At 49.4% G+C, this 27,759-nt stretch overlaps 1 protein-coding gene across 5 annotated transcripts in view; it reads right to left on the bottom strand.

Annotated features, from left to right (window-relative positions):
- The window catches only part of usp34 (ubiquitin specific peptidase 34), a 472,579-nt gene that overhangs the window by 222,998 nt on the left and 221,822 nt on the right, over positions 1–27,759 (bottom strand). The window lies entirely within an intron of this gene.

Below are 27,759 nucleotides of genomic sequence, written 5' to 3' on the forward strand. Positions count from 1 at the left end.
GAGAGCGAGAGAAAACGAGAGCGAGAGAGAAAACGAGAGCGAGACAGAAAACGAGAGAGGACGATAACGAGAGCGAGAGCGAATGAGAAAACGAGAGCGAGAGAAAACGAGAGCGAGAGAAAACGAGAGCGAGAGAAAACGAGAGCGAGAGAAAACGAGAGCGAGAGAGAAAACGAGAGCGAGAGTGAAAACGAGAGGGAGAAAGAGAAAACGAGAGCGAGAGAGAAAACGAGAGCGAGAGAAAACGAGAGCGAGAGAGAGAGCGAGAGAAAACGAAGAGCGAGAGAAAACGAGAGCGAGAGAGAAAGAGAGCGAGAGAGAAAGAGAGCGAGAGAGAAAGAGAGCGCGAGAAAACGAAGAGCGAGAGAAAACGAGAGCGTGAGCGAGACAGAAAACGAGACCGAGAACAAGAGAGCACGAGAACGAGAGAGAGAGAGCGAATGAGAAAACGAGAGCGACAGCGAGACAGAAAACGAGAGCAAGACAGAAAACGAGAGCGAGACAGAAAACGAGAGAGGACGATAACGAGAGCGAGAGCGAATGAGAAAACGAGAGCGAGAGAGAAAACGAGAGCGAGAGAGAGAGCGAGAGAAAACGAAGAGCGAGAGAAAACGAAGAGCGAGAGAAAACGAGAGCGAGAGAAAACGAGAGCGAGAGAAAGAGAGCGAGAGAGAAAGAGAGCGAGAGAAAACGAAGAGCGAGAGAAAACGAGAGCGAGAGAAAACGAGAGCGTGAGCGAGACAGAAAACGAGACCGAGAACAAGAGAGCACGAGAACGAGAGAGAGAGAGCGAATGAGAAAACGAGAGCGACAGCGAGACAGAAAACGAGAGCAAGACAGAAAACGAGAGCGAGACAGAAAACGAGAGAGGACGATAACGAGAGCGAGAGCGAATGAGAAAACGAGAGCGAGAGAGAAAACGAGAGCGAGAGAGAAAACGAGAGCGAGAGGAAACGAGAGCGAGAGAGAAAGAGAGCGAGAGAAAACGAAGAGCGAGAGAAAACGAGAGCGAGAGAGAAAACGAGAGCGAGAGCGAGACAGAAAACGAGACCGAGAACAAGAGAGCACGAGAACGAGAGAGAGAGAGCGAATGAGAAAACGAGAGCGACAGCGAGACAGAAAACGAGAGCGAGACAGAAAACGAGAGAGGACGATAACGAGAGCGAGAGCGAATGAGAAAACGAGAGCGAGAGAGAAAACGAGAGCGAGAGAAAACGAGAGCGAGAGATAACGAGAGCGAGAGATAACGAGAGCGAGAGATAACGAGAGCGAGAGATAACGAGAGCGAGAGATAACGAGAGCGAGAACGAGAGAACGCAAGAACGAGAGAGCACGAGAACGAGAGAGAACGATAATGAGAGCGAGAGTGAACGAGAAAACGAGAGCGAGAGAGAAAACAAGAGCGAGAGAGAAAACAAGAGCGAGAGAGAAAATGAGAGCGAACGAGAACGAGAGCGAACGAGAGAATGAGAAAGAATGATAACGAGAGCGAGACAAAACGAGAGCGAGAGAAAACGAGAGCGAGAAAGAGAAAATGAGAACGAGAGCGAGAGAAAACGAGCGAGAGAGAAAAAAACGAGAGCGAGAGCGAAAACGAGAGCGAAAACGAGAGCGAGAGAAAACGAGAGCGAGATAACGAGAATGAGAGAGAAAACGAAAGCGAGAGCGAAAACGAGAGCGAGAGAGAAAACGAGAGCGAGAGAGAAAACGAGAGCGAGAGAGAGAGAGAAAACGAAGAGCGAGAGAAAACGAGAGCGAGAGAGAAAACGAGAGCGAGAGCGAGAAAACGAGAGCGAGAGCGAAAACGAGAGCAAGAGAAAACGAGAGCGAGAGCGAAAACGAAAGCGAGAGAAAACGAGAGCGAGAGAAAACGAGAGCGAGACAGAAAACGAGAGAGGACGATAACGAGAGCGAGAGCGAATGAGAAAACGAGAGCGAGAGAGAAAACGAGAGAGAGAGAAAACGAGAGCGAGAGAGAAAACGAGAGCGAGAGAGAAAACGAGAGCGAGACAGAAAACGAGAGCGAGAGAGAGAAAACGAGAGCGAGAAAAAACGACAGCGAGAAAAAACGAGAGCGAGAGAGAAAACGAGAGCGAGAAAGAGAAAACGAGAACGAGAGCGAGAGAGATAACGAGAGCGAGAACGAGAGAACGCAAGAACGAGAGAGCACGAGAACGAGAGAGAACGATAATGAGAGCGAGAGCGAACGAGAAAACGAGAGCGAGAGAGAAAACGAGAGCGAGAGAGAAAACAAGAGCGAGAGAGAAAACAAGAGCGAGAGAGAAAATGAGAGCGAACAATAACGAGAGCGAACGAGAGAGAATGAGAAAGAATGATAACGAGAGCGAGAGAAAACGAGAGCGAGAGAAAACGAGAGCGAGAGAAAACGAGAGCGAGAAAGAGAAAATGAGAACGAGAGCGAGAGAAAACGAGCGAGAGAGAAAAAAACGAGAGCGAGAGCGAAAACGAGAGCGAAAACGAGAGCGAGAGAAAACGAGAGCGAGATAACGAGAATGAGAGAGAAAACGAAAGCGAGAGCGAAAACGAGAGCGAGAGCGAAAACGAGAGCGAGAGAGAGCGAGAGAAAACGAAGAGCGAGAGAAAACGAGAGCGAGAGAGAAAACGAGAGCGAGAGCGAGAAAACGAGAGCGAGAAAACGAGAGCGAGAGCGAGAGCGAAAACGAGAGCAAGAGAAAACGAGAGCGAGACAGAAAACGAAAGCGAGAGAAAACGAGAGCGAGAGAAAACGAGAGCGAGAGAGAAAACGAGAGCGAGACAGAAAACGAGAGCGAGCGAGAGAAAACGAGAGCGAGACAGAAAACGAGAGCGAGACAGAAAACGAGAGAGGACGATAACGAGAGAGGACGATAACGAGAGCGAGAGCGAATGAGAAAACGAGAGCGAGAGAGAAAACGAGAGCGAGAGAAAACGAGAGCGAGAAAAAACGACAGCGAGAAAAAACGAGAGCGAGAGAGAAAACGAGAGCGAGAAAGAGAAAACGAGAACGAGAGCGAGAGATAACGAGAGCGAGAACGAGAGAGCGCAAGAACGAGAGAGCACGAGAACGAGAGAGAACGATAATGAGAGCGAGAGCGAACGAGAAAACGAGAGCGAGAAAGAAAACAAGAGCGAGAGAGAACGAGAGCGAACGAGAGAGAATGAGAAAGAATGATAACGAGAGCGAGAGAAAACGAGAGCGAGAGAAAACGAGAGCGAGAGAAAACGAGAGCGAGAAAGAGAAAATGAGAACGAGAGCGAGAGAAAACGAGAGCGAGAGAAAACGAGAACGAGAGAGAAAACGAAAGCGAGAGCGAAAACGAGAGCGAGAGCGAAAACGAGAGCGAGAGAGAAAACGAGAGCGAGAGAGAAAACGAGAGCGAGAGAGAAAACGAGAGCGAGAGAGAAAACGAGAGCGAGAGCGAGCGAGAGAAAACGAAGAGAGAGAGAAAACGAGAGCGAGAGAGAGAAAACGAGAGCGAGAGAAAACGAGAGCAAGAGAAAACGAGAGCAAGAGAAAACGAGAGCGAGAGAAAACGAGAGCAAGAGGAAACGAGAGCAAGAGGAAACGAGAGCGAGACAGAAAACGAAAGCGAGAGAAAACGAGAGCGAGAGAAAACGAGAGCGAGAGAAAACGAGAGCGAGAAAAAAACGATAGCGAGAAAAAGAGAGCGAGAGAGAAAACGAGAGCGAGAAAGAGAAAACGAGAATGAGAGCGAGAGAGATAACGAGAGCGAGAACGAGAGAGCGCAAGAACGAGAGAGCACGAGAACGAGAGAGCACGAGAAAGAATGATAACGAGAGCGAGAGAAAACGAGAGCGAGAAAAGAGAAAATGAGAACGAGAGCGAGAGAAAACGAGCGAGAGAGAGAAAAAAACGAGCGAGAGCGAAAACGAGAGCGAAAACGAGACCGAGATAACGAGAACGAGAGAGAAAACGAGAGCGAGAGAGAAAACGAAGAGCGAGAGAGAAAACGAGATCGAGAGAAAACGAGAGCGAGAGAGAAAGAGAGCGAGAGAAAACGAAGAGCGAGAGAAAACGAGAGCGAGAGAAAACGAGAGCGAGAGAGAGAAAACGAGACCGAGAACAAGAGAGCACGAGTACGAGAGAGAGAGCGAATGAGAAAACGAGAGCGAGAGAGAAAACGAGAGCGACAGCGAGACAGAAAACGAGAGCGAGACAGAAAACGAGAGCGAGACAGAAAACGAGAGCGAGACAGAAAACGAGAGCGAATGAGAAAACGAGAGCGAGAGAGAGAAAACGAGAGCGAGACAGAAAACGAGAGCGAGACAGAAAACGAGAGCGAGACAGAAAACGAGAGCGAGACAGAAAACGAGAGCGGACGATAACGAGAGCGAATGAGAAAACGAGAGCGAGAGAGAAAACGAGAGCGAGAGAATGATAATGAGAGCGAGAGAACGAGAACGAGAGTGAGAGAGAAAACGAGAGCGAGAGAAAACGAGAGCGAGAGAGAAAACGAGAGCGAGAGAGAAAACGAGAGCGAGCGAGAACGAGAGAGCACGAGTACGAGAGCGAGAGAGAAAACGAGAGCGACAGCGAGCGAGAAAACGAGAGCGACAGCGAGAGAGAAAACGAGAGCGAGAACGAGAGAGCACGAGAACGAGAGAGCACGAGAACGAGAGAGAACGATAACAAGAGCGAATAAGAAAACGAGAGCAAGAGCGAAAACGAGAGCGAGAAAAACGAGAGCAAGATAAAACGAGAACAAGAGCAAGAGAGAAAACGAGAGCGAGAGAGTGAGAAAACGAGAGCGAGAGCGAGACAGAAAACGAGAGCGAGACAGAAAACGAGAGCGAGAACGAGAGAGCACGAGAACGAGAGAGCACGAGAACGAGAGAGCACGAGAACGAGAGAGCACGAGAACGAGAGAGCACGAGAACGAGAGAGCACGATAACAAGAGCGAATAAGAAAACGAGAGCAAGAGCGAAAACGAGAGCGAGAAAAACGAGAGCAAGATAAAACGAGAGCGAGAGCGAGACAGAAAACGAGAGCGAGACAGAAAACGAGAGCGAGACAGAAAACGAGAGCGAGAACGAGAGAGCGCAAGAACGAGAGAGCACGAGAACGAGAGAGAACGATAATGAGAGCGAGAGCGAACGAGAAAACGAGAGCGAGAAAGAAAACAAGAGCGAGAGAGAAAATGAGAGCGAACGAGAACGAGAGCGAACGAGAGAGAATGAGAAAGAATGATAACGAGAGCGAGAGAAAACGAGAGCGAGAGAAAACGAGAGCGAGAAAGAGAAAATGAGAACGAGAGCGAGAGAAAACGAGCGAGAGAGAAAAAACGAGAGCGAGAGCGAAAACGAGAGCGAGAGAAAACGAGAGCAAGATAACGAGAACGAGAGAGAAAACGAAAGCGAGAGCGAGAGAGAAAACGAGAGCGAGAGCGAGCGAGAGAAAACGAAGAGCGAGAGAAAACGAGAGCGAGAGAGAAAGAGAGCGAGAGAAAACGAAGAGCGAGAGAGAGAAAACGAGAGCGAGAGAAAACGAGAGCGAGAGAGAGAAAACGAGACCGAGAACAAGAGAGCACGAGTACGAGAGAGAGAGCGAATGAGAAAACGAGAGCGAGAGAGAAAACGAGAGCGACAGCGAGACAGAAAACGAGAGCGAGACAGAAAACGAGAGCGAGACAGAAAACGAGAGCGAGACAGAAAACGAGAGCGAGACAGAAAACGAGAGCGAGAGAGAGAAAACGAGAGCGAGACAGAAAACGAGAGCGAGACAGAAAACGAGAGCGGACGATAACGAGAGCGAGAGCGAATGAGAAAACGAGAGCGAGAGAGAAAACGAGAGCGAGAGAATGATAATGAGAGCGAGAGAACGAGAACGAGAGTGAGAGAGAAAACGAGAGCGAGAGAAAACGAGAGCGAGAGAGAAAACGAGAGCGAGAGAGAAAACGAGAGCGAACGAGAACGAGAGAGCACGAGAACGAGAGAGCACGAGAACGAGAGAGCACGAGAACGAGAGAGCACGAGAACGAGAGAGAACGATAACAAGAGCGAATAAGAAAACGAGAGCAAGAGCGAAAAAGAGAGCGAGAAAAACGAGAGCAAGATAAAACGAGAACAAGAGCAAGAGAGAAAACGAGAGCGAGAGTGAGAAAACGAGAGCGAGAGCGAGACAGAAAACGAGAGCGAGACAGAAAACGAGAGCGAGACAGAAAACGAGAGCGAGACAGAAAACGAGAGCGAGAACGAGAGAGCGCAAGAACGAGAGAGCACGAGAACGAGAGAGAACGATAATGAGAGCGAGAGCGAACGAGAAAACGAGAGCGAGAAAGAAAACAAGAGCGAGAGAGAAAATGAGAGCGAGAGAGAACGAGAGCGAACGAGAGAGAATGAGAAAGAATGATAACGAGAGCGAGAGAAAACGAGAGCGAGAGAAAACGAGAGCGAGAAAGAGAAAATGAGAACGAGAGCGAGAGAAAACGAGCGAGAGAGAAAAAACGAGAGCGAGAGCGAAAACGAGAGCGAGAGAAAACGAGAGCAAGATAACGAGAACGAGAGAGAAAACGAAAGCGAGAGCGAGAGAGAAAACGAGAGCGAGAGCGAGCGAGAGAAAACGAAGAGCGAGAGAAAACGAGAGCGAGAGAGAGAAAACGAGAGCGAGAGAAAACGAGAGCGAGAGAAAACGAGAGCGAGAGAGAAAGAGAGCGAGAGAGAAAGAGAGCGAGAGAAAGAAAACGAGAGCGAGAGAAAGAAAACGAGAGCGAGAGAAAACGAGAGCGAGAGAGAAAACGAGAGCGAGAGCGAGAAAACGAGAGCGAGAGCGGGAGAGAAAACGAGAGCGAGAGTAAACGAGAGCGAGAGAAAACGAGAGCTAGAGAAAACGAGAGCAAGAGAAAACGAGAGCAAGAGAAAACGAGAGCAAGAGAAAACGAGAGCAAGAGAAAACGAGAGCAAGAGAAAACGAGAGCGAGACAGAAAACGAGAGCGAGAGAAAACGAGAGCGAGAGAAAACGAGAGCGAGAGAAAACGAGAGCGAGAGAAAACGAGAGCGAGAGAAAACGAGAGCGAGCGAGAGAAAATGAGAGCGAGAAAAAACGATAGTGAGAAAAAGAGAGCGAGAGAGAAAACGAGAGCGAGAAAGAGAAAACGAGAATGAGAGCGAGAGAGATAACGAGAGCGAGAACGAGAGAGCGCAAGAACGAGAGAGCACAAGAACGAGAGAGAACGATAATGAGAGCGAGAGAGAAAACAAGAGCGAGAGAGAAAATGAGAGCGAACGAGAACGAGAGCGAACGAGAGAGAACGAGAAAGAATGATAATGAGAGAGAGAGAAAACGAGAGCGAGAAAGAGAAAATGAGAACGAGAGCGAGAGAAAACGAGCGAGAGAGAGAGAAAAAACGAGCGAGAGCGAAAACGAGAGCGAAAACGAGTCCGAGATAACGAGAACGAGAGAGAAAACGAGAGCGAGAGAGAAAACGAAGAGCGAGAGAGAAAACGAGATCGAGAGAAAACGAGAGCGAGAGAAAACGAAGAGCGAGAGAAAACGAGAGCGAGAGAGAGAAAACGAGACCGAGAACAAGAGAGCACGAGAACGAGAGAGAGAGCGAATGAGAAAACGAGAGCGAGAAAAGAGAAAACGAGAGCGACAGCGAGACAGAAAACGAGAGCGAGAGAGAAAACGAGAGCGAGAGAGAAAACGAGAGCGAGAGAGAAAACGAGAGCGACAGCGAGACAGAAAACGAGAGCGAGACAGAAAACTAGAGCGAGAGAGAAAACGAGAGCGAGAGAGAGAAAACGAGAGCGAGACAGAAAACGAGAGCGAGAGAGAAAACGAGAGCGAGAGAGAAAACGAGAGCGAGAGAGAAAACGAGAGCGACAGCGAGACAGAAAACGAGAGCGAGAGAGAAAACGAGAGCGAGAGAGAAAACGAGAGCGAGAGAGAAAACGAGAGTGAGAGAGAAAACGAGAGCGACAGCGAGACAGAAAACGAGAGCGAGACAGAAAACGAGAGCGAGAGAAAACGAGAGCGAGAGACAGAAAACGAGAGCGAGACAGAAAACGAGAGCGAGACAGAAAACGAGAGCGAGACAGAAAACGAGAGCGAGACAGAAAACGAGAGCGAGACAGAAAACGAGAGCGAGACAGAAAACGAGAGCGGACGATAACGAGAGCGAGAGCGAATGTGAAAACGAGAGCGAGAGAGAAAACGAGAGCGAGAGAACGAGAACGAGAGTGAGAAAGAAAACGAGAGCGAGAGAGAAAACGAGAGCGAGAGAAAACGAGAGCGAGAGAGAAAACGAGAGCGAGCGAGAACGAGAGAGCACGAGTACGAGAGCGAGAGAGAAAACGAGAGCGAGAGAGAAAATGAGAGCGAACGAGAACGAGAGCGAACGAGAGAGAACGAGAAAGAATGATAACGAGAGCGAGAGAAAACGAGAGCGAGAAAGAGAAAATGAGAACGAGAGCGAGAGAAAACGAGCGAGAGAGAGAAAAAACGAGCGCGAGCGAAAACGAGACCGAGATAACGAGAACGAGAGAGAAAACGAGAGCGAGAGAGAAAACGAAGAGCGAGAGAGAAAACGAAGAGCGAGAGAGAAAACGAGATCGAGAGAAAACGAGAGCGAGAGAGAAAGAGAGCGAGAGAAAACGAAGAGCGAGAGAGAGAAAACGAGAGCGAGAGAAAACGAGAGCGAGAGAAAACGAGAGCGAGAGAAAACGAGAGCGAGAGAAAACGAGAGCGAGAGAGAAAGAGAGCGAGAGAGAAAGAGAGCGAGAGAAAACGAGAGCGAGAGAAAACGAGAGCGAGAGAAAACGAGAGCGAGAGAAAACGAGAGCGATAGAAAACGAGAGCGAGAGAAAACGAGAGCGAGAGAAAACGAGAGCGAGAGAGAGAAAACGAGACCGAGAACAAGAGAGCACGAGAACGAGAGAGAGAGCGAATGAGAAAACGAGAGCGACAGCGAGACAGAAAACGAGAGCGAGAGAGAAAACGAGAGCGAGAGAGAAAACGAGAGCGAGAGAGAAAACGAGAGCGAGAGAGAAAACGAGAGCGACAGCGAGACAGAAAACGAGAGCGAATGAGAAAACGAGAGCGAGAGAAAACGAGAGCGAGAGAGAGAAAACGAGAGCGAGAGAGAAAACGAGAGCGAGACAGAAAACGAGAGCGAGACAGAAAACGAGAGCGGACGATAACGAGAGCGAGAGCGAGAGAGAAAACGAGAGCGAGAGAGAAAACGAGAGCGAGAGAGAAAACGAGAGCGACAGCGAGACAGAAAACGAGAGCGAGACAGAAAACGAGAGCGAGAGAAAACGAGAGCGAGAGAGAGAAAACGAGAGCGAGACAGAAAACGAGAGCGAGACAGAAAACGAGAGCGAGACAGAAAACGAGAGCGGACGATAACGAGAGCGAGAGCGAATGAGAAAACGAGAGCGAGAGAGAAAACGAGAGCGAGAGAATGATAATGAGAGCGAGAGAACGAGAACGAGAGTGAGAGAGAAAACGAGAGCGAGAGAAAACGAGAGCGAGCGAGAACGAGAGAGCACGAGTACGAGAGCGAGAGAGAAAACGAGAGCGACAGCGAGAGAGAAAACGAGAGCGACAGCGAGCGAGAAAACAAGAACGACAGCGAGAGAGAAAACGAGAGCGAGAGAGAAAACGAGAGCGAGAACAAGAGAGCACGAGAACGAGAGAGAACGATAACAAGAGCGAATAAGAAAACGAGAGCAAGAGCGAAAACGAGAGCGAGAAAAACGAGAGCAAGATAAAACGAGAACAAGAGCAAGAGAGAAAACGAGAGCGAGAGAGTGAGAAAACGAGAGCGAGACAGAAAACGAGAGCGAGACAGAAAACGAGAGCGAGACAGAAAACGAGAGCGAGAACGAGAGAGCACGAGATCGAGAGAACGAAAACGAGAGCGAGAGAGAAAACGAGAGCGAACGAGAGAGAACGACAGCGAATGAGAGCGAGAGCGAAAACGAGAGCGAGAGCGAAAACGAGAGCGAGAGCGAAAACGAGAGCGAGAGCGAAAACGAGAGCGAGAGCGAAAACGAGAGCGAGACAGAAAACGAGAGCGAGAACGAGAGAGCACGAGATCGAGAGAACGAAAACGAGAGCGAGAGAGAAAACGAGAGCGAACGAGAGAGAACGACAGCGAATGAGAACGAGAGCGAAAACGAGAGCGAGAGAGAGAATGAGAGAGAGAAAACGAGAGCGAGAGAGAAAACGAGAGCGAGACAGAAAACGAGAGAGGACGATAGCGAGAGCGAGTGCGAATGAAAAAACGAGAGCGAGAGAGAAAACGAGAACGAGAGAAAACGAAGAGCGAGAGAGAAAACGAGAGCGAGAGAGAAAACGAGAGCGAGAGAAAGAAAACGAGAGCGAGAGAAAACGAGCGAGAGAGAGAGAAAAAACGAGCGAGAGCGAAAACGAGACCGAGATAACGAGAACGAGAGAGAAAACGAGAACGAGAGAGAAAACGAGAGCGAGAGAGAAAACGAAGAGCGAGAGAGAAAACGAGATCGAGAGAGAAAACGAAGAGCGAGAGAGAAAGAGAGCGAGAGAAAACGAGAGCGAGAGAGAAAGAGAGCGAGAGAGAAAGAGAGCGAGAGAAAACGAAGAGCGAGAGAGAGAAAACGAGAGCGAGAGAAAACGAGAGCGAGAGAAAGAAAACGAGACCGAGAACAAGAGAGCACGAGTACGAGAGAGAGAGCGAATGAGAAAACGAGAGCGAGAGAGAAAACGAGAGCGACAGCGAGACAGAAAACGAGAGCGAGACAGAAAACGAGAGTGGACGATAACGAGAGCGAATGAGAAAACGAGAGCGAGAGAGAAAACGAGAGCGAGAGAAAGAAAACGAGAGCGAGAGAAAACGAGCGAGAGAGAGAGAAAAAACGAGCGAGAGCGAAAACGAGCGCGAAAACGAGACCGAGATAACGAGAACGAGAGAGAAAACGAGAGCGAGAGAGAAAACGAAGAGCGAGAGAGAAAACGAGATCGAGAGAGAAAACGAAGAGCGAGAGAGAAAGAGAGCGAGAGAAAACGAAGAGCGAGAGAAAACGAAGAGCGAGAGAAAACGAAGAGCGAGAGAGAAAACGAGAGCGAGAGAGAGAAAACGAGACCGAGAATAAGAGAGCACGAGTACGAGAGAGAGAGCGAATGAGAAAACGAGAGCGAGAGAGAAAACGAGAGCGACAGCGAGACAGAAAACGAGAGCCAGACAGAAAACGAGAGCCAGACAGAAAACGAGAGCCAGACAGAAAACGAGAGCGAGACAGAAAACGAGAGTGGACGATAACGAGAGCGAATGAGAAAACGAGAGCGAGAGAGAAAACGAGAGCGAGAGCGAGACAGAAAACGAGAGCGAGACAGAAAACGAGAGCGAGACAGAAAACGAGAGCGAGAGAGAAAACGAGAGCGAGAGAGAAAACGAGAGCGAGAGAGAAAACGAGAGCGAGAGAGAAAACGAGAGCGAGAGAGAGAAAACGAGAGCGAGAAAAAACGAGAGCGAGAAAAAACGAGAGCGAGAAAAAACGACAGCGAGAGAGAAAACGAGAGCGAGAAAGAGAAAACGAGAACGAGAGCGAGAGAGATAACGAGAGCGAGAACGAGAGAGCACAAGAACGAGAGAGCACGAGAACGAGAGAGAACAATAATGAGAGCGAGAGCGAACGAGAAAACGAGAGCGAGAGAAAACGAGAGCGAGAGAGAAAACGAGAGCGAGAGAAAACGAGAGCGAGCGAGAACGAGAGCGAACGAGAGAGAATGAGAAAGAATGATAACGAGAGCGAGAGAAAACGAGAGCGAGAGAGAGAGAAAAAACGAGAGTGAGAGCGAAAACGAGAGCGAAAACGAGAGCGAGAGAAAACGAGAGCGAGAGAGAAAACGAAGAGCGAGAGAGAAAACGAGATCGAGAGAGAAAACGAAGAGCGAGAGAGAAAACGAGATCGAGAGAGAAAACGAAGAGCGAGAGAGAAAACGAGATCGAGAGAAAACGAGAGCGAGAGAGAGAGAGCGAGAGAGAAAGAGAGCGAGAGAGAAAGAGAGCGAGAGAAAACGAAGAGCGAGAGAAAACGAAGAGCGAGAGAGAGAAAACGAGAGCGAGAGAGAGAAAACGAGACCGAGAACAAGAGAGCACGAGAACGAGAGAGAGAGCGAATGAGAAAACGAGAGCGAGAGAGAAAACGAGAGCGACAGCGAGACAGAAAACGAGAGCGAGAGAGAAAACGAGAGCGACAGCGAGACAGAAAACGAGAGCCAGACAGAAAACGAGAGCGAGAGAAAACGAGAGCGAGAGAGAAAACGAGAGCGAGACAGAAAACGAGAGCGAGACAGAAAACGAGAGCGAGAGCGAATGAGAAAACGAGAGCGAGAGAGAAAACGAGAGCGAGAGAGAAAACGAGAGCGAGAGAGAACGAGAGCGAGACAGAAAACGAGAGCGAGACAGAAAACGAGAGCGAGACAGAAAACGAGAGCGAGACAGAAAACGAGAGCGAGAGAGAGAAAACGAGAGCGAGAAAAAACGAGAGCGAGAAAAAACGACAGCGAGAAAAAACGACAGCGAGAAAAAACGACAGCGAGAAAAAACGACAGCGAGAAAAAACGACAGCGAGAGAGAAAACGACAGCGAGAAAGAGAAAACGAGAGCGAGAAAGAGAAAACGAGAACGAGAGCGAGAGAGATAACGAGAGCGAGAACGAGAGAGCGCAAGAACGAGAGAGCACGAGAACGAGAGAGAACAATAATGAGAGCGGGAGCCAACGAGAAAACGAGAGCGAGAGAGAAAACGAGAGCGAGAGAGAAAACGAGAGCGAGAGAGAAAACGAGAGCGAACGAGAGAGAATGAGAAAGAATGATAACGAGACCGAGAGAAAACGAGAGCGAGAGAGAGAGAAAAAACGAGAGCGAGAGCGAAAACGAGAGCGAAAACGAGAGCGAGAGAAAACGAGAGCGAGATAACGAGAATGAGAGAGAAAACGAGAGCGAGAGAGAGAAAACGAGAGCGAGAAAAAACGACAGCGAGAGAGAAAACGAGAGCGAGAAAGAGAAAACGAGAACGAGAGCGAGAGAGATAACGAGAGCGAGAACGAGAGAGCGCAAGAACGAGAGAGCACGAGAACGAGAGAGAACAATAATGAGAGCGGGAGCGAACGAGAAAACGAGAGCGAGAGAGAAAACGAGAGCGAGAGCGAAAACGAGAGCGAAAACGAGAGCGAGAGAAAACGAGAGCGAGATAACGAGAATGAGAGAGAAAACGAGAGCGAGACAGAAAACGAGAGCGAGAGAGAGAACGAGAGCGAGAAAAAATGACAGCGAGAAAAAACGACAGCGAGAAAAAACGACAGCGAGAGAGAAAACGAGAACGAGAGCGAGAGAGATAACGAGAGCGAGAACGAGAGAGCGCAAGAACGAGAGAGCACGAGAACGAGAGAGAACAATAATGAGAGCGGGAGCGAACGAGAAAACGAGAGCGAGAGAGAAAACGAGAGCGAGAGAGAAAACGAGAGCGAGAGAGAAAACGAGAGCGAGAGAGAAAACGAGAGCGAATGAGAACGAGAGCGAACGAGAGAGAATGAGAAAGAATGATAACGAGAGCGAGAGAAAACGAGAGCGAGAGAGAAAAAACGAGAGCGAGAGCGAAAACGAGAGCGAAAACGAGAGCAAGAGAAAACGAGAGCGAGATAACGAGAATGAGAGAGAAAACGAGAGCGAGAGAAAACGAGAGCGAGAGAGAAAACGAGAGCGAGAGAAAACGAAGAGCGAGAGAAAACGAGAGCGAGAGAAAACGAGAGCGAGAAAGAGAGCGAGAGAGAAAGAGAGCGAGAGAAAACGAAGAGCGAGAGAAAGAAAACGAGAGCGAGAGAAAACGAGAGCGAGAGAGAGAAAACGAGAGCGAGAGAGACAGAAAACGAGACCGAGAACAAGAGAGCACGAGAACGAGAGCGAGAGCGAATGAGAAAACAAGAGCGAGAGAGAAAACGAGAGCGACAGCGAGAGAGAAAACGAGAGCGAGACAGAAAACGAGAGCGAGAGAGAGAAAACGAGAGCGAGAAAAAACGACAGCGAGAGAGAAAACGAGAGCGAGAAAGAGAAAACGAGAACGAGAGCGAGAGAGATAACGAGAGCGAGAACGAGAGAGCGCAAGAACGAGAGAGCACGAGAACGAGAGAGAACAATGAGAGCGGGAGCGAACGAGAAAACGAGAGCGAGAGAGAAAACGAGAGCGAGAGAGAAAACGAAGAGCGAGAGAGAAAACGAAGAGCGAGAGAGAAAACGAGTGTGACAGCGAGAGAGAAAACGAGAGCGAGAGAGAAAACGAGAGCGAGAGAGAAAACGAGAGCGAGACAGAAAACGAGAGCGAGACAGAAAACGAGAGAGGACGATAACGAGAGCGAGTGCGAATGAGAAAACGAAGATCGAGAGAGAAAACGAGAGCGAGAGAGGGAGAGAAAACGAGAGGGAGAGAAAACGAGAGGGAGAGAAAACGAGAGGGAGAGAGAGAGAGATAACGAGAGCGAGACAGAAAACGAGAGCGAGACAGAAAACGAGAGTGAGAAAGAGAAAACGAGAACGAGAGCGAGAGAGATAACGAGAGCGAGACAGAAAACGAGAGCGAGACAGAAAACGAGAGCGAGACAGAAAACGAGAGCGAGACAGAAAACGAGAGCGAGACAGAAAACGAGAGAGGACGATAGCGAGAGCGAGTGCGAATGAAAAAACGAGAGCGAGAGAGAAAACGAGAACGATGGAAAACGAAGAGCGAGAGAGAAAACGAGAGCGAGAGAGAGAAAACGAGAGCGAGAGAAAACGAGAGCGAGAGAGAAAACGAGAGCGAGAGCGAGAAAACGAGAGCGAGAGAAAACGAGAGCGAGCGAGAAAAAACGATAGCGAGAAAAAGAGCGAGAGAGAAAACGAGAGCGAGAAAGAGAAAACGAGAATGAGAGCGAGAGAGATAACGAGAGCGAGAACGAGAGAGCGCAAGAACAAGAGAGCACGAGAACGAGAGAGCACGAGAACGAGAGAGAACGATAATGAGAGCGAGAGCGAACGAGAAAACGAGAGCGAGAGAGAAAACAAGAGCGAGAAAAAAAATGAGAGCGAACGAGAACGAGAGCGAACGAGAGAGAACAAGAATGATAACGAGAGCGAGAGAGAAAACGAGAGCGAGAATGAGAAAACGAGAACGAGAGCGAGAGAAAACGAGAGCGAGAGCGAGACAGAAAACGAGAGCGAGAGAAAACGAGAGCGCGAGAGCGAACGAGAGGGCGAGAGCGAACGAGAGCGCGAGAGCGAACGAGCGCGAACGAGAGTGCGAGACAAAAAGAGAGAGCGCAGCAACGAGAGAAAACGAGAGAGAGCGAACAAGAGAGCAAACGAGAACGAGAGCGAGAGAGGGAACAAGAGAGAACGAGCGAGAGATAACGAGAGAGAGAAAACACGAGAGAGAGAAAACATGAGAGAGAGAAAACACGAGAGAACGAGAGAGCACGATAATGAGAGCGAGAGCGAATGAGAAAACGAGAGCGAGAGAGAAAACGAGAGCGACAGCGAAAACGAGAGCGAGAGAAAACGACAGCGAGAGAATGATAAAGAGAGCGAGAGAACGAGAACGAGAGAATGATAAAGAGAGCGAGAACGAGAACGAGAGAGAAAATGAGAGCGAGAGAGAGAAAACACGAGAGAGAGAAAACGAGAGAGAGAGAAAACGAGAGCGAACCAGAGCGATAACGAGAGAGAACGATAACGGGAGAGAGAAAACGAGAGCGAGAGAATGATAAAGAGAGTGAGAGAACGAGAACGAGAGAATGATAAAGAGAGCGAGAACGAGAACGAGAGAGAAAATGAGAGCGAGAGAGAGAAAACACGAGAGAGAGAAAACGAGAGAGAGAGAAAACGAGAGCGAACCAGAGCGATAACGAGAGAGAACGATAACGGGAGAGAGAAAACGAGAGCGAGAGAATGATAAAGAGAGTGAGAGAACGAGAACGAGAGAATGATAAAGAGAGCGAGAACGAGAACGAGAGAGAAAATGAGAGCGAGAGAGAGAAAACACGAGAGAGAGAAAACGAGAGCGAGAGAAAACGAGAGCGAGAGAGAAAACGAGAGCGAGCGAGAACGAGAGAGCACGAGAGCGACAGCGAGAGAGAAAACGAGAGCGACAGCGAGAGAGAAAACGAGAGCGACAGCGAGAGAGAAAACGAGAGCGAGAGAGAAAACGAGAGCGAGAACGAGAGAGCACGAGAACGAGAGAGCACGAGAACGAGAGAGAACGAGAGAGAACGAGAACGAGAGAGCACGAGAACGAGAGCGAATAAGAAAACGAGAGCGAAAACGAGAGCGAGAAAAACGAGAGCAAGATAAAACGAGAACAAGAGCAAGAGAGAAAACGAGAGCGAGAGAGCGAGAAAACGAGAGCGAGACAGAAAACGAGAGCGAGACAGAAAACGAGAGCGAGACAGAAAACGAGAGCGAGAACGAGAGAGCACGAGATCGAGAGAACGAAAACGAGAGCGAGAGAGAAAGAGAGCGAACGAGAGAGAACGACAGCGAATGAGAGCGAGAGCGAAAACGAGAGCGAAAACGAGAGCGAAAACGAGAGCGAGAGCGAAAACGAGAGCGACAGCGAGACAGAAAACGAGAGCGAGACAGAAAACGAGAGCGAGACAGAAAACGAGAGCGAGACAGAAAACGAGAGCGAGAGAGAAAACGAGAGCGAGAGAGAAAACGAGAGCGACAGCGAGACAGAAAACGAGAGCGAGACAGAAAACGAGAGCGAATGAGAAAACGAGAGCGAAAGAAAACGAGAGCGAGAGAGAGAAAACGAGAGCGAGACAGAAAACGAGAGCGAGACAGAAAACGAGAGCGAGACAGAAAACGAGAGCGAGAGCGAATGAGAAAACGAGAGCGAGAGAGAAAACGAGAGCGAGAGAGAAAACGAGAGCGAGAGAATGATAATGAGAGCGAGAGAACGAGAACGAGAGTGAGAGAGAACGAGAGTGAGAGAGATAACGAGAGCGAGAGCGAGCGAGAACGAGAGAGCACGAGTACGAGAGCGAGAGAGAAAACGAGAGCGACAGCGAGAGAGAAAACGAGAGCGACAGCGAGCGAGAAAACAAGAGCGACAGCGAGCGAGAAAACAAGAGCGACAGCGAGAGCGAAAACGAGAGCGAGAGAGAAAACGAGAGCGAGAACGAGAGAGCACGAGAACGAGAGAGCACGAGAACGAGAGAGCACGAGAACGAGAGAGCACGAGAACGAGAGAGCACGAGAGAGAACGATAACAAGAGCGAATAAGAAAACGAGAGCAAGAGCGAAAACGAGAGCGAGAAAAACGAGAGCAAGATAAAACGAGAACAAGAGCAAGAGAGAAAACGAGAGCGAGAGTGAGAAAACGAGAGCGAGAGCGAGAAAACGAGAGCGAGACAGAAAACGAGAGCGAGACAGAAAACGAGAGCGAGAACGAGAGAGCACGAGATCGAGAGAACGAAAACGAGAGCGAGAGAGAAAACGAGAGCGAACGAGAGAACGACAGCGAATGAGAGCGAGAGCGAAAACGAGAGCGAAAACGAGAGCGAGAGAGAAAACGAGAGCAACAGAAAACGAGAGCGAGACAGAAAACGAGAGCGAGAACGAGAGAGCACGAGATCGAGAGAACGAAAACGAGAGCGAGAGAGAAAACGAGAGTGAACGACAGCGAATGAGAACGAGAGCGAAAACGAGAGCGAGAGAGAGAGAATGAGAGAGAGAAAACGAGAGCGAGAGAGAAAACGAGAGCGAGAGAGAAAACGAGAGCGAGACAGAAAACGAGAGAGGACGATAGCGAGAGCGAGTGCGAATGAAAAAACGAGAGCGAGAGAGAAAACGTGAACGAGAGAAAACGAAGAGCGAGAGAGAAAACGAGAGCGAGAGAAAGAAAACGAGAGCGAGAGAAAACGAGCGAGAGAGAGAGAAAAAACGAGCGAGAGCGAAAACGAGCACGAAAACGAGACCGAGATAACGAGAACGAGAGAGAAAACGAGAGCGAGAGAGAAAACGAAGAGCGAGAGAGAAAACGAGATCGAGAGAGAAAACGAAGAGCGAGAGAGAAAGAGAGCGAGAGAGAAAGAGAGCGAGAGAGAAAGAGAGCGAGAGAGAAAACGAAGAGCGAGAGAGAAAGAGAGCGAGAGAAAACGAAGAGCGAGAGAGAGAAAACGAGAGCGAGAGAAAACGAGAGCGAGAGAGAGAAAACGAGACCGAGAACAAGAGAGCACGAGTACGAGAGAGAGAGCGAATGAGAAAACGAGAGCGAGAGAGAAAACGAGAGCGACAGCGAGACAGAAAACGAGAGCGACAGCGAGACAGAAAACGAGAGCGACAGCGAGACAGAAAACGAGAGCCAGACAGAAAACGAGAGCGAGACAGAAAACGAGAGCGAGACAGAAAACGAGAGCGAGACAGAAAACGAGAGCGAGACAGAAAACGAGAGTGGACGATAACGAGAGCGAATGAGAAAACGAGAGCGAGAGAGAAAACGAGAGCGACAGCGAGACAGAAAACGAGAGCGAGACAGAAAACGAGAGCGAGAGACAGAAAACGAGAGCGAGACAGAAAACGAGAGCGAGAGCGAGAGAGAAAACGAGAGTGAGAGAGAAAACGAGAGCGAGAAAAAACGAGAGCGAGAGAGAGAAAACGAGAGCGAGAAAAAACGACAGCGAGAGAGAAAACGAGAGCGAGAAAGAGAAAACGAGAACGAGAGAGATAACGAGAGAGCGCAAGAACGAGAGCACGAGAACGAGAGAGAACAATAATGAGAGCGAGAGCGAGATAGAAAACGAGAGCGAGAGAGAAAACGAGAGCGAACGAGAACGAGAGCGAACGAGAGAGAATGAGAAAGAATGATAACGAGAGCGAGAGAAAACGAGAGCGAGAGAGAGAGAAAAAACGAGAGCGAGCGCGAAAACGAGAGCGAAAACGAGAGCGAGAGAAAACGAGAGCGAGAGAACGAGAATGAGAGAGAAAACGAGAGTGAGAGAGAAAACGAAGAGCGAGAAAGAAAACGAGATCGAGAGAGAAAACGAAGAGCGAGAGAGAAAACGAGATCGAGAGAAAACGAGAGCGAGAGAGAAAGAGAGCGAGAGAAAACGAGAGCGAGAGAGAAAGAGAGCGAGAGAGAAAGAGAGCGAGAGAGAAAGAGAGCGAGAGAGAAAGAGACCGAGAGAAAACGAAGAGCGAGAGAGAGAAAACGAGAGCGAGAGAGAGAAAACGAGACCGAGAACAAGAGAGCACGAGAACGAGAGAGAGAGCGAATGAGAAAACGAGAGCGAGAGAGAAAACGAGAGCGACAGCGAGACAGAAAACGAGAGCGAGAGAGATAACGAGAGCGACAGCGAGACAGAAAACGAGAGCCAGACAGAAAACGAGAGCGAGACAGAAAACGAGAGTGGACGATAACGAGAGCGAATGACAAAACGAGAGCGAGAGAGAAAACGAGAGCGACAGCGAGACAGAAAACGAGAGCGAGACAGAAAACGAGAGCGAGAGACAGAAAACGAGAGCGAGACAGAAAACGAGAGCGAGACAGAAAACGAGAGCGAGACAGAAAACGAGAGCGAGAGCGAATGAGAAAACGAGAGCGAGAGAGAAAACGAGAGTGAGAGAAAACGAGAGCGAGACAGAAAACGAGAGCGAGAGAGAAAACGAGAGCGAGAAAAAACGAGAGCGAGAAAAAACGAGAGCGAGAAAAAACGAGAGCGAGAAAAAACGAGAGCGAGAAAAAACGACAGCGAGAGAGAAAACGAGAGCGAGAAAGAGAAAACGAGAACGAGAGCGAGAGAGATAACGAGAGCGAGAACGAGAGAGCGCAAGAACGAGAGAGCACGAGAACAAGAGAGAACAATAATGAGAGCGGGAGCGAACGAGAAAACGAGAGCGAGAGAGAAAACGAGAGCTAACGAGAGAGAATGAGAAAGAATGATAACGAGAGCGAGAGAAAACGAGAGCGAGAGAGAGAGAAAAAACGAGAGCGAGAGCGAAAACGAGAGCGAGAGAAAACGAGAGCGAGATAACGAGAATGAGAGAAAACGAGAGCGAGAGAAAACGAGAGCGAGAGAGAGCGAGAGAAAACGAAGAGCGAGAGAGAAAACGAGAGCGAGAGAGAAAACGAGAGCGAGAGAAAACGAAGAGCGAGAGAAAACGAGAGCGAGAGAAAACGAGAGCGAGAAAGAGAGCGAGAGAGAAAGAGAGCGAGAGAGAAAGAGAGCGAGAGAAAACGAAGAGCGAGAGAAAGAAAACGAGAGCGAGAGAAAACGAGAGCGAGAGAGAGAAAACGAGAGCGAGAGAGACAGAAAACGAGACCGAGAACAAGAGAGCACGAGAACGAGAGAGCACGAGAACGAGAGCGAGAGCGAATGAGAAAACGAGAGCGAGAGAGAAAACGAGAGCGACAGCGAGAGAGAAAACGAGAGCGAGACAGAAAACGAGAGCGAGACAGAAAACGAGAGAGGACGATAACGAGAGCGAGTGCGAATGAGAAAACGAAGATCGAGAGAGAAAACGAGAGCGAGAGAGGGAGAGAAAACGAGAGGGAGATAAAACGAGAGGGAGAGAGAGAGAGATAACGAGAGCGAGACAGAAAACGAGAGCGAGACAGAAAACGAGAGTGAGAAAGAGAAAACGAGAACGAGAGCGAGAGAGATAACGAGAGCGAGACAGAAAACGAGAGCGAGACAGAAAACGAGAGAGGACGATAGCGAGAGCGAGTGCGAATGAAAAAACGAGAGCGAGAGAGAAAACGAGAACGAGAGAAAACGAAGAGCGAGAGAGAAAACGAGAGCGAGAGCGAGAAAACGAGAGCGAGAGAAAACGAGAGCGAGCGAGAAAAAACGATAGCGAGAAAAAGAGAGCGAGAGAGAAAACGAGAGCGAGAAAGAGAAAACGAGAATGAGAGCGAGAGAGATAACGAGAGCGAGAACGAGAGAGCGCAAGAACGAGAACGAGAGAGCACGAGAACGAGAGAACGATAATGAGAGCGAGAGCGAACGAGAAAACGAGAGCGAGAGAGAAAACAAGAGCGAGAAAAAGAGAGAGCGAACGAGAACGAGAGCAAACGAGAGAGAACAAGAATGATAACGAGAGCGAGAGAGAAAACGAGAGCGAGAATGAGAAAACGAGAACGAGAGAAAACGAGAGCGAGAGCGAGACAGAAAACGAGAGCGCGAGAGCGAACGAGAGCGCGAGAGCGAACGAGAGCGCGAGAGCGAACGAGAGCGCGAGAGCGAACGAGAGCGAACGAGAGCGCGAGACAAAAAGAGAGCGCAGCAACGAGAGAAAACGAGAGAGAGCGAACAAGAGAGCAAACGAGAACGAGAGCGAGAGAGGGAACAAGAGAGAACGAGCGAGAGATAACGAGAGAAAGAAAACACGAGAGAGAGAAAACATGAGAGAGAGAAAACACAAGAGAACGAGAGAGCACGATAATGAGAGCGAGAGCGAATGAGAAAACGAGAGCGAGAGAGAAAATGAGAGCGACAGCGAAAACGAGAGCGAGAGAAAACGACAGCGAGAGAATGATAAAGAGAGCGAGAGAACGAGAACGAGAGAATGATAAAGAGAGCGAGAACGAGAACGAGAGAGAAAATGAGAGCGAGAGAGAGAAAACACGAGAGAGAGAAAACGAGAGAGAAAACGAGAGAGAGAGAAAACGAGAGAGAGAGAAAACGAGAGCGAACCAGAGCGATAACGAGAGAGAACGATAACGGGAGAGAGAAAACGAGAGCGAGAGAATGATAAAGAGAGTGAGAGAACGAGAACGAGAGAATGATAAAGAGAGCGAGAACGAGAACGAGAGAGAAAATGAGAGCGAGAGAGAGAAAACACGAGAGAGAGAAAACGAGAGCGAACCAGAGCGATAACGGGAGAGAGAAAACGAGAGCGAGAGAATGATAATGAGAGCGAGAGAACGAGAACGAGAGTGAGAGAGAAAACGAGAGCGAGAGAAAAAACGAGAGCGAGCGAGAACGAGTACGAGAGCGAGAGAGAAAACGAGAGCGACAGCGAGAGAGAAAACGAGAGCGACAGCGAAAACGAGAGCGAGAGAAAACGACAGCGAGAGAATGATAAAGAGAGCGAGAGAACGAGAAAATGATAAAGAGAGCGAGAACGAGAACGAGAGAGAAAATGAGAGCGAGAGAGAGAAAACACGAGAGAGAGAAAACGAGAGAGAAAACGAGAGAGAGAGAAAACGAGAGAGAGAGAAAACGAGAGCGAACCAGAGCGATAACGAGAGAGAACGATAACGGGAGAGAGAAAACGAGAGCGAGAGAATGATAAAGAGAGTGAGAGAACGAGAACGAGAGAATGATAAAGAGAGCGAGAGAACGAGAACGAGAGAATGATAAAGAGAGCGAGAACGAGAACGAGAGAGAAAATGAGAGCGAGAGAGAGAAAACACGAGAGAGAGAAAACGAGAGAGAGAGAAAACGAGAGCGAACCAGAGCGATAACGGGAGAGAGAAAACGAGAGCGAGAGAATGATAATGAGAGCGAGAAAACGAGAACGAGAGTGAGAGAGAAAACGAGAGCGAGAGAAAACGAGAGCGAGAGAAAACGAGAGCGAGAGAGAAAACGAGAGCGAGCGAGAACGAGAGAGCACGAGTACGAGAGCGAGAGAGAAAACGAGAGCGACAGCGAGAGAGAAAACGAGAGCGACAGCGAAAACGAGAGCGAGAGAAAACGACAGCGAGAGAATGATAAAGAGAGCGAGAGAACGAGAACGAGAAAATGATAAAGAGAGCGAGAACGAGAGAGAAAATGAGAGCGAGAGAGAGAAAACACGAGAGAGAGAAAACGAGAGCGAGAGAAAACGAGAACGAGAGAGCCAGAGAACGAGAGAGCACGAGAACGAGAGAGAACGAGAAAGAACGAGAACGAGAGAGAACGAGAACGAGAGAGAACGAGAACGAGAGCGAATAAGAAAACGAGAGCGAATAAGAAAACGAGAGCGAAAACGAGAGCGAGAAAAACGAGAGCAAGATAAAACGAGAAAAAGAGCAAGAGAGAAAACGAGAGCGAGAGAGTGAGAAAACGAGAGCGAGAGCGAGAAAACGAGAGCGAGACGGAAAACGAGAGCGAGACAGAAAACGAGAGCGAGACAGAAAACGAGAGCGAGAACGAGAGAGCACGAGATCGAGAGAACGAAAACGAGAGCGAGAGAGAAAACGAGAGCGAACGAGAGAGAACGACAGCGAATGAGAACGAGAGCGAAAACGAGAGCGAGAGAGAATGAGAGAGAGAAAACGAGAGCGAGGGAGAAAACGAGAGCGAGCGAGTACGAGAGAGCACGAGTACGAGTGAGCACGAGTACGAGAGAGCACGAGAGCGAGAGCGAATGAGAAAACGAGAGCGAGAGAGAAAACGAGAGCGAGAGAGAAAACGAGAGCGAGATCGAGAGAGCACGAGAACGAGAGAGCACGATAACGAGAGAGCACGATAACGAGAGAGCACGATAACGAGAGAGCACGATAACGAGAGAGAACGATAACGAGAGAGAACGATAACGAGAGCGAATAAGAAAACGAGAGCGAATAAGAAAACGAGAGCGAATAAGAAAACGAGAGCGAGAGCGAAAACGAGAGCGAGAAAAATGAGAGCAAGATAAAACGAGAACAAGAGCAAGAGAGAAAACGAGAGCGAGAGCGTGAGAAAACGAGAGCGAGAGCGAGAAAACGAGAGCGAGAGAAAACAAGAGCGAGACAGAGAACGAGAGCGAGACAGAAAGCGAGAGCGAGACAGAAAGCGAGAGCGAGACAGAAAGCGAGAGCGAACGAGAGAGAACGACAGCGAACGAGAGCGAGAGCGAAAACGTGAACGAGAGCGAGAGCGCGAAAACGAGAGCGAGAGAATGAGAGAGAGAAAACGAAAGCGAGAGAGCGAAAACGAGAGCGAAAGAACGAGAACGAGCGCGAGAGTAAACGAGCGCGAGAGTAAACGAGCGCGAGAGTAAACGAGCGCGAGAGTAAACGAGCGCGAGAGTAAACGAGCGCGAGAGTAAACGAGCGCGAGAGAAAAAACGAGAGCGAGAGAAAAAACGAGTGAGAGAGAGAAAACGAGAGCGAGAGAGAAAACGAGAACGAGAGCGAGACAGAAAACGAGAGCGAGGCAGAAAACGAGAGCGAGAACGAGAGAGCATGACAACGAGAGAGCACGAGAACGAGAGAGCACAAGAACGAGAGAGAACGATAACGAGAGCGAGAGCGAATGAGAAAACGAGAGCGAGAGCGAAAACGAGAGCGAGAGCGAAAACGAGAGCGAGAACGAGAGAGCACGAGATCGAGAGAACGAAAACGAGAGCGAGAGAGAAAACGAGAGCGAACGAGAGAGAACGACAGCGAATGAGAACGAGAGCGAAAACGAGAGCGAGAGAGAATGAGAGAGAGAAAACGAGAGCGAGAGAGAAAACGAGAGCGAGCGAGTACGAGAGAGCACGAGTACGAGAGAGCACGAGTACGAGAGAGCACGAGTACGAGAGAGCACGAGTACGAGAGAGCACGAGTACGAGAGAGCACGAGAGCGAGAGCGAGACAGAAAACGAGAGCGAGACAGAAAACGAGAGCGAGACAGAAAACGAGAGCGAGATCGAGAGAGCACGTGAACGAGAGAGCACGAGAACGAGAGAGCACGATAACGAGAGAGAACGATAACGAGAGCGAATAAGAAAATGAGAGCGAGAGCGAAAACGAGAGCGAGAAAAACGAGAGCAAGATAAAACGAGAACAAGAGCAAGAGAGAAAACGAGAGCGAGAAGAGTGAGAAAACGAGAGCGAGAGCGAGAAAACGAGAGCGAGAGAAAACAAGAGCGAGACAGAGAACGAGAGCGAGACAGAAAGCGAGAGCGAGACAGAAAGCGAGAGCGAGACAGAAAGCGAGAGCGAACGAGAGAGAACGACAGCGAACGAGAGCGAGAGCGAAAACGAGAACGAGAGCGAGAGAGCGAAAACGAGAGCGAGAGAGAGAATGAGAGAGAGAAAACGAAAGCGAGATAACGAGAACGAGAGCGAGAGAACGCGAACGAGAGAACGAGAACGAAAGCGAGAGAGAAAACAAAAGCGAGAGAAAACGAAAGCGAGAGAAAACGAAAGCGAGAGAGAAAACGAAAGCGAGAGCGAAAACGAGAGCGAAAGAACGAGAACGAGCGAGAGAGTAAACGAGAGCGAGAAAAAACGAGAGCGAGAGAGAAAACGAGAGCGAGAGCGAAAACGAGAGCGAGAACGAGAGAGCACGAGATCGAGAGAACGAAAACGAGAGCGAGAGAGAAAACGAGAGCGAACGAGAGAGAACGACAGCGAATGAGAACGAGAGCGAAAACGAGAGCGAGAGAGAATGAGAGAGAGAAAACGAGAGCGAGAGAGAAAACGAGAGCGAGCGAGTACGAGAGAGCACGAGTACGAGAGAGCACGAGTACGAGAGAGCACGAGTACGAGAGAGCACGAGTACGAGAGAGCACGAGTACGAGAGAGCACGAGAGCGAGAGCGAGACAGAAAACGAGAGCGAGACAGAAAACGAGAGCGAGACAGAAAACGAGAGCGAGATCGAGAGAGCACGTGAACGAGAGAGCACGAGAACGAGAGAGCACGATAACGAGAGAGAACGATAACGAGAGCGAATAAGAAAATGAGAGCGAGAGCGAAAACGAGAGCGAGAAAAACGAGAGCAAGATAAAACGAGAACAAGAGCAAGAGAGAAAACGAGAGCGAGAAGAGTGAGAAAACGAGAGCGAGAGCGAGAAAACGAGAGCGAGAGAAAACAAGAGCGAGACAGAGAACGAGAGCGAGACAGAAAGCGAGAGCGAGACAGAAAGCGAGAGCGAGACAGAAAGCGAGAGCGAACGAGAGAGAACGACAGCGAACGAGTGCGAGAGCGAAAACGAGAACGAGAGCGAGAGAGCGAAAACGAGAGCGAGAGAGAGAATGAGAGAGAGAAAACGAAAGCGAGATAACGAGAACGAGAGCGAGAGAACGCGAACGAGAACGAAAGCGAGAGAGAAAACAAAAGCGAGAGAAAACGAAAGCGAGAGAAAACGAAAGCGAGAGAGAAAACGAAAGCGAGAGCGAAAACGAGAGCGAAAGAACGAGAACGAGCGAGAGAGTAAACGAGAGCGAGAAAAAACGAGAGCGAGAGAGAAAACGAGAGCGAGAGAGAAAACGAGAGCGAGAGAGAAAACGAGAGCGAGAGAGAAAACTAGAGCGAGAGAGAGAAAACGAGAGCGAGAGAGAAAACGAGAGCGAGAGAGAAAACGAGAGCGAGAGAAAACGAGAACGAGAGCGAGACAGAAAACGAGAGCGAGGCAGAAAACGAGAGCGAGGCAGAAAACGAGAGCGAGAACGAGAGAGCATGACAACGAGAGAGCACGAGAACGAGAGAGCACAAGAACGAGAGAGAACGATAACGAGAGCGAGAGCGAATGAGAAAACGAGAGCGACAGCGAGACAGAAAACGAGAGCGAGACAGAAAACGAGAGCGAGAACGAGAATGAGAGCGAAAACGAGAACGAGAGCGAGATTAAACGAGAGCGAGAGAGAGAAAACGAAAGCGGGATAACGAGAACGAGAGCGAGAGAACGTGAACGAGAGAACGAGAACGAAAGCGAGAGAGAAAACGAGAGCGAGAGAAAACGAGAGCGAGAGAGAAAACGAGAGCGAGAGCGAAAACGAGAGCGAAAGAACGAGAACGAGCGAGAGTGTAAACGAGAGCGAGAGAAAACGAGAGCGAGAGAAAACGAGAGCGAGAGAAAACGAGAGCGAGAGAAAACAAGAACGAGAGAAAACAAGAACGAGAGCGAGACAGAAAACGAGAGCGAGGCAGAAAACGAGAGCGAGGCAGAAAACGAGAGCGAGAACGAGAGAGCATGAGAACGAGAGAGCACAAGAACGAGAGAGAACGATAACGAGAGCGAATGAGAAAACGAGAGCGACAGCGAGACAGAAAACGAGAGCGAGACAGAAAACGAGAGCGAGACAGAAAACGAGAGCGAGACAGAAAACGAGAGCGAGAACGAGAGAGAACGATAACGAGAGCGAGAGTGAATGAGAAAACGAGAGCGAGAGAACGAGAGCGAGAGAACGAGAGAAAACGAGAACGAGAAAGAGAAAACGAGAGCGAGAGAAAACGAGAGCGAGAGAAAACGAGAGCGAGAGAAAACGAGAGCGAGAGAAAACGAGAGCGAGAGAGAGAAAACGAGAGCGAGAGCGAGAGCGAGACAGAAAACGAGAGAAAACGAGAGCGAGAGAAAACGAGAGCAAGAGAGAGAAAACGAGAGCAAGAGAACAAGAGAAAACGAGAGCGAGAGAACGAGAGAAAACGAGAGCGAGAGAACGAGAGAAAACGAGAGCAAGAGAAAACGAGAGCAAGAGAAAACGAGAGCGAGAGCGAGACAGAAAACGAGAGCGAGACAGAAAACGAGAGCGAGAACGAGAGAGCACGAGAACGAGAGCGAGAGCGAATGAGAAAACGAGAGCGAGAGAAAACGAAGAGCGAGAGAGAAAAACGAGAGAGAGAGAGAAAACGAGAGCGAGAGAGAAAATGAGAGCGAGAACGAGAGAGCATGAGAACGAGAGAGAACGATAACGAGACCGAGAGTGAGAGAGAAAACGAGAGCGAGACAGAAAACGAAAGCGAGAGAAAACGAAGAGCGAGAGAAAACGAGCGAGAAAAAACGAGCGAGAAAAAACGAGAGCGAGAGAACGAGAACGAGAGAGAAAACGAGAGCGAGAGAGAGAAAACGAGAACGAGAGCGAGAGATATAACGAGAGCGAGACAGAA

This window comes from Hemiscyllium ocellatum, chromosome 10 (assembly GCF_020745735.1).
Source record: "Hemiscyllium ocellatum isolate sHemOce1 chromosome 10, sHemOce1.pat.X.cur, whole genome shotgun sequence".
Classification (NCBI taxonomy): Eukaryota; Metazoa; Chordata; class Chondrichthyes; order Orectolobiformes; family Hemiscylliidae; genus Hemiscyllium; species Hemiscyllium ocellatum.